The 7,500-nt window shown below is 39.8% G+C and overlaps 1 protein-coding gene across 1 annotated transcript in view; it reads right to left on the minus strand.

Moving 5' to 3' along the window:
- LOC121859337 overlaps nucleotides 1-7,500 on the minus strand; it is a 73,783-nt gene that overhangs the window by 29,048 nt on the left and 37,235 nt on the right. The gene's annotated exons all lie outside the window — the stretch shown is intronic.

Here is a 7,500-nt window from a genome sequence, read left to right on the forward strand (position 1 = left end):
TTTTCAAAGTAAATTAGGATAAATTGTGTATCGTGACGTGAGAACTCCTGGTAGGATGGTGGTGGTATCTGGCAGCACTATTGAGCAGTTATGCCATGTGTCGCAAAAGAAGTAATTATGTTTTAATAAAATACCATGAATTGTCGATAAACAGAGACAGAAAGTAAAAAAAAAAATACCCGCAGGTGATAATGTATGAACCAACTGCAGCAGAGTATTATGGACAGTAATATATCCAACCATGTCCGAAAAAAAAAAATTTAACATTTCAAGAGATATTTTATAGTAAATATACCCTTTTCGGCTAAATGTCCTTTGTAATATAACTTTGCTAAGCTATATTTACTACACACATGCGTGGTTCTGATGACAAATTTGATATAAAGACTTATTTATTTAGTTATGCTCAGACAAACTCAACCTGAACCACCGGGGTGAAGAATGTAATGTTAACAGCCGTACAGAGGCAATTGTGTTTTCATGGTCAGGCTTCAACTTGAGAGAGAGAGAATAACAAACTTGCTATCGTTTGAAACACTCGCCATTGTATATTAAAAGAATAACATTGAAGAATAATCAGGAACTGTTATCGATGATCACCTGTCAAAACTGGAAGAGAAATGCACCAAGTACTTTCTAAAAAAAAATTCAAAGATTTTTCACTGGTGCTCAATCCGTTCCTATGTTCCGTGAGTGGTGTTCCTGGTGGTCAAGAACTGTTCATTAAACTTATTCACAAGTCAGGTAACAGCTCAGTAAGTGTAGTAATTGTTCAGTCAGTATCTATTGCACCATTTTCTTTTTGTCACTGTTAGTTAGAATAATTTACCATAATATAAATATATGTATTGTAGTAACGTATCGGTAATTGTACTGGAAATTTTGCAATTCTCTTTCTGCAGCTGTTGCATTGTAATAACGTGCCATTATGAATCATTAATAGACGTAAAATGGACCATATCATTTTATTATTTTCCATTTATCTGTTCAACCAATAGATGACAGTTATATTTATTACCTTCTTACTCTATAATTTCTACCAAAATCTTAAAAAAAAAGTGAAATAGAAAAAAAAACACCTGATTTTTTTTAAGAATAGAAATAATTGAACCAGTAAGTTAAACGTGGTGGGAGAAGACCGTAGACTTTATTTGGTGTTGCATCACGTTTTATCAGTCTCTCTCTCTCTCTCTCTCTCTCTCTCTCTCTCTCTCTCTCTCTCTCACTATATTGAAGGATCAGTACAAATGGGAGTGAGGTTGAGGATAAGGGTGCGTTGATGACTAAATGGAGTGTGGGAGACAGTCAGAGATAATAGAGGAGAAGAACACGATAAGAGGAGAGGGAGTGAGACAGTGAGAGATGATAAACAGAGGAGAGAAACATGAGAAGAGGAGAATGTGAGAGATAGCGAGAGATGATAAATAAAGAACCATAAGAAGAAAAAGAGAAATAACACAGGTTAATAAAGGTAGGATAAGCGTATGGGAGAGAATGATTAATAGAAGATAACAATAAAGGGGGTAAGAATGATGTAAATGGAAGCAATGTGAGATGAAAGCGTAATAAGAAGAAAACGGGTATTAGTTTGGATGCATGGAGAAGGGAATTAAGGAAGGGAAGGAGTAAGGAAAATAAATGAAGGGAAGGGGTCGTAAATGGGACAGTAAAGTATATATTAAAAAAATGCAGATGAAGAGAGGAAGAGAGAGGTGAAAGAAGAGTGAGAAAAATAATGATGTTGGAAGTGAAGGAGACACAAGGAGAAGAAGAAGAAAGAAAGTAAGATAATAAAGAAGATTTGGAATAATGATACTATATAATAATGATAATAGCGAAAGTATTACCAATCATCATCATCATTATCATTATTATTATCATCATCATCATCATCATTATCATCATCATCAAACAATGAAACTATATAACGAAAAGAGAGAGAGAGAGAGAGAGAGAGAGAGAGAGAGGACTATGAATCAGAGGAATGATACGAGAGAGGGAAATAATAAAACAGAAATTGAAGGAGAAGAACATGGAGAGGAAGACGTCAGGAGGAAGAAGGAATTGGGGAAGGAAGAGAGATAGGAAGGGGAGAGAAGAGGAAAGGAGAGCGAAAGAGTACAAGGAGAAAGAGAACAGGGAAAAAATGAAGAAGATGGGAGGAAAAGAAGAAAGAAAGAAGGAGAGAGGAAGAGAAAATGAAGGAAACAGAAGAGGAAGGGAAAGAGAGAGGAAGAGAAGAAGAAGGGAAAGAGAGAGGAAGAGAAGAAGAAGGGAAAGAGAGAGGAAGATAAAAGGAAGGGGAAAAGAGAGGAAGAGAAGGGGAAGGGAAGGAGAGGAAGAGAAGAGGAAGGAGACAAAGAGAGGAAGAAGGGAAAGAGAGAGGAAGAGAAGGGGAAGGGAAAGAGAGAGGAAGATAAAAGGAAGGGGAAAAGAGAGGAAGAGAAGGGGAAGGGAAGGAGAGGAAGAGAAGAGGAAGGAGACAAAGAGAGGAAGAAGGGAAAGAGAGAGGAAGAGAAGGGGAAGGAGACAGAGACAGTATAGATGGTATATTATGCAGTTAATGTATCTCTCTCTCTCTCTCTCTCTCTCTCTCTCTCTCTCTCTCTCTCTCTCTCTCACCATTAGTTCACAATTCCCTTCGTTAATCTCTGGAGCAATAATTCCTTTTCAGTCTTGAGAGGATAATGGTGCTCTTCGTTCCAGCTGAAATAATGTGTTGTTGCCTTACCTAAACTTTGTTACACTGTTTAAGTCTTCATTATTACCTTTCTCTACCTGTGTGTGTGTGTGTGTGTGTGTGTGTCATTCTCTCTGTCTCTCTCTTTGTCTCTCTCCTCTTTTTCTCTGTTCCGCCCTTCTCTTTTTTCTTTCTCTTTGCATTTCTTATTCAGGTGAACTATTTTGAATGAGCTCCCCACACACACACACACACACTTGTATCTGTAAATTAATATCACAACGAAAATACACAGACACACGCACATCCGTTTAAATGTAAATTAACACACTCGGTAAAAGTTATACAAACACACGTACGTATATAATTAAACATTAGTGCGTCAGCTAGACCAAGATATTCTGTAAACCTTGAACTGGTAGTGTAGTCTAGTCAGAAGTCACCCCAGACGAACGCAACGTGACAAGCACAACAAGACGCGCTAAATTCCCTACCCTAGTTATATATTAATCACAGTGAGGACCTGCTAGCGTGGTATTCCTCTATTATTAAGGACATTTACACGTTCTCATTACCGTGTACAACTCTCCACCATTTTTTTCACTGGGTGTTTGGTGCAAAATTTTCCATTGTTGGGTTGTGGCTGCAGCGAACTGGTATGAATATTAGTGAGTTTAACTTTGTCGCTGCAGGAACAAGTTGCTCACGTTGGTAACTTTTGTAACCGGTTGTTGTTGTTGTTGTTGTTGTTCCTCGCCCACGGAACAAGAGGGGGGAGGGGGAACTCAGCTTTGGTCTCTGTTTGTCGGTTTGTTTGCTTGTCATGAGTGTCACACAAGGTAGAGAAATTATTATCTTCTAACATTAAATAATCTACATGACTCATCCTTATGCAGAGAGAAGATGTTATTCTTAAGCATTAATTTAGACAACATAATCACGTTCTTTTGTGTGTTATGTTCTTTACTGCGTTCATGTTCTTGTGTTCTTCTTATGTGTTAAAGTTCTTTTCATTTTCGATCTTATAAAACACAAGTGGAGGAGTCCCAGAAAGCCTGTTTATCATTGGCTGAATCATTTCTGGCTCGTATGTGATTGGTTAGTCTGAAAGCCTCTACATCATTGGGTAAATCCCTCCTGAGCGTAAATACTCTGGTTAGTTAGCTCTCCGCCGTTCAGTTGAGTCAGTAGGTAATTGGCTAACAGTGCAGCTGGCGGGAATCACCAATGATAGCTATTAAGTTGTAATTACTTCAAATGCCTTACTGATTATGTGTGATGATTGACGTTTACTTAATTAACAAATACCTGGTTCGATTCCCCTTAATATCTGATCTCTATCATACTTAAACCTTAAACCTTTAAAGACCATCTCTTATTGGCTGAATATAATGAACTGATGGATGAATATGAAGACTCACCGACGGATGACATCCACTTAAATACCTCAAACACTCCTAATTTTCGTAATAACTTTGAATACCATAATATTACCTTCATGCCCGGAGTCTTTTCTGGTCTAATTACACACCACCGGACCCCAACTTTGATTTGATGAAACATAATAGACTTGGTCTCCTAGATCTGGTTCTTGATTGGATGAATTTGTCATACTCGTCCTTCCATCAACCACTATGATTGGCCGGGAGAGTCGACCTGGCTGGCCCGACAATTTTGGCAGGTGGTAGCATGTTCGTTGGTCATTACTTAAACGAGGGGTTGATGATTAAGCTGACTAACGATCTCGTCAGCCAGGAAAATGCCTGACGAAATTGCTTCAGGAACTCATCAGTAATTCTCTCGCGAGGTGAAGTGTAAAATTTGGCTGCCACGGCTGCTGTTGTATGAGTGCTGAGTAACGTTATTAAATCACTCTCTCTTTCCTCACACCGTTATTGCCTCTCACGTCACTATATAATGGTGTTTTACTGCCTCTTCTTACGGTGCCTTCCTCACTATTGTTATGGTGTCTTTGGGCCTCTCTCTCTCTCTCTCTCTCTTTCTCTCTCTCTCTCTCTCTCTCTCTCCTACGTTCTATTGATCTCTGAATTCTTTCCAGTTTTATTCTCCTGCACCATATATTTTACCATAACTCCCAGAACCTTAGACTCTACTCTGAGATCTCCAGTACCCTTTAGAGCGTGTTCCCTATTCATCCTAGTTCTATCTCCTAGATTAGCCTATTAGTTAGTGGACAACGCCACCTCAGAGTGTCTCAACCTGACCATTCACCCGTCCCTTCCACCTTCCCTCCCTCACCACACCATACCATTTATACCTCTGTCTGCTCTGTCTGTCTGTCTGTCCGTCCCTCTCTCCACCTATTCCAGAAGCTCTCCTATAACCTATGGATTTCATTATGTCTTACTTGATTGTCCTATTAACGTGTAGATTGGGTCCCTCACCTTCTCTCCGCTCCATTGATTTTATTTCTCCTTTACTTTACCGAGTCTTCCATTTACTTATTCTCATTAATTTTTCCATGTACTCACTTCATTGATTTCACCAACCTCTAAGCTCCTTTGATGACTCCATTCATTTAAACTTCCTCCCTCCATCAATTCTTTCATTTCTTCCATAGTTTTTCCTCTCCTCTTTGATATCAACTCCTACTGTAGTTCCAAGACTCTCCCTATACCTGCAGAATCCTTCCTCAGTTAATTGACTCGCCTTCGTCGCCCTCCTCCAGACTCCTTCGAATATTGGGGAGTCGTTGTGGCCTACATACCTTCAATTTGTACTCTCTCTCTCTCTCTCTCTCTCTCTCTCTCTCTCTCGAAACACACAAACTCACTGTGTCATCTTTTCCGTTTGTTAATAGTTAATTTTGATGTTGTTTTTCTTTTGTATCTTAAGGTAACGTAAAGTAACGTAGCGTTACCTAACCTAACTAGTTTGTGTATTGTGGTTTTGGGTGAAAAATGTAATTTTATTTGTAAACTTTTCCAAAACATTGACTAAAATGTCATTTGAATATTAATTACTTCGTATAAAAACTTAATAATGTAATAATTCAGTCGGTTTAGAAAATTATTTTTATGTAAATTAGTTGGTGGCGCGTTAGGTCCTTGGTGACGGAGAGACTGGCACTCCCGCCTCGCAAACGAGAGACCGTGAGTTCGATTCCTGGTCATAGTGGAACGTTGGGTAAATTCCACTGCGTCATTAAGCCTCTGTCTACCGAACACGAACTGCGGACTTGAAGAGACCCAATCAATTAAGAGATCGTGTTCCTCGATAACGGTTAGCCAGTGCGGTTGGCGACTTGCCCGGTCTTCCGCTGCTCTGTCTTGACACTGACTTACTCACTTCATCAGGTTTTTTATGTTTGTTTATGGCAGCAACTTGTGGTTTTACGGCCGGTGGACCAGCTGCTGGGCGACTACACAGCCTGTTACATCCTCTCTCTTGCTTGCCATTTATTAGTCTGTTCTTGCTACCATTCTCTTTGCTTCTTTCTGCTGTTACATTCTAGTGAACATTCCTTTTATTTTCATATTTGACTTATGTTATTTCGTCATTCATTTATTGCATTAATTATAATTATTCTAAGCCCTCTCATTGTGTCTGATAATATACTGTTATTAACACTCGCTCACAGCAGGGCCAAAGGTCAACTCCCTGACCTCTGAAATGATGACCTCCGTATTCTCGCACACTGCCCTTCAGAGCCTGGTGCTTAGCGGGACAGATGTAGACCGGTGTGTGTGTGTGTGTGTGTGTGTGTGTGTGTGTGTGTGTGTGTGTGTGTGTGTGTGTGTGTGTGTGTGTGTGTGTGTGTGTGTGTGTGTGTGTGTGTGTGTGTGTGTGTGTGTGTGTGTGTGTGTGTGTGTGTGTGTGTGTGTGTGTGTGTGTGTGTGTGTGTGTGTGTGTGTGTGTGTGTGTGTGTGTGTGTGTGTGTGTGTGTGTGTGTGTGTGTGTGTGTGTGTGTGTGTGTGTGTGTGTGTGTGTGTGTGTGTGTGTGTGTGTGTGTGTGTGTGTGTGTGTGTGTGTGTGTGTGTGTGTGTGTGTGTGTGTGTGTGTGTGTGTGTGTGTGTGTGTGTGTGTGTGTGTGTGTGTGTGTACATTAAGAGACTATTTAAAGTAGCCATAGATACAAAGTGGTACAATCAAAAGACTATAACATCAGGGTCAACTGACTATAACATTATGAGTGTATAACAAACACACCAAGGACCAGACGCTGTGACGTGACCAACATGACAGCTTCCACGCCCCTAGAGACGGTAGTTGTACACTGGTCACAGAGGGAAGCACATCTCTCTCTCTCTCTGGAGGTCGTAACTATTGCCTCCCGTTTAGTGCTGTATATTTATAGACATACATAGAGAAAAGTGCAGCCACAGATAATTACAAATACTCAGTAATGTGTTTCAAGAAAATACCTGTCCCTTAAAGTGTGTACATACAATTAAATTATATTAATAACCAAAGTGATTAAATGACATTAAAGGTAATATTATAACTAAATACTCTATTTTTCTATCCCTCTGTCTCTCTGTCTGTCTGTCTCTCCCCCCTCTCGGTCCCAGCCGGTTATCTAAGAAACATTAAAGTTATTTTTAGCTCTGTTAAATAACTCTGGTGGTGTTTTTGGTCAACCTGTCGGCTTCACTACAATTCTGCTTTCACCAAATTCCAGCTTATTTCAACTTTCATGGAGTTTCAGAGAACAGTCCCACGGCTTCGTCTCTATTCTCGGTTTGATTTCTTTCCTAGATATCCGAGTCACCAGATACAGGAACAGCAATTCTTGTAATATTTTTCTCCACGCTGCTCTCGAATATCATTGCTGGCAAGTGGGTAGAGAATTCTTTACA

This window comes from Homarus americanus, unplaced genomic scaffold, assembly GCF_018991925.1.
Source record: "Homarus americanus isolate GMGI-L3 unplaced genomic scaffold, GMGI_Hamer_2.0 scaffold36188, whole genome shotgun sequence".
In the NCBI taxonomy this organism is placed as follows: domain Eukaryota; kingdom Metazoa; phylum Arthropoda; class Malacostraca; order Decapoda; family Nephropidae; genus Homarus; species Homarus americanus.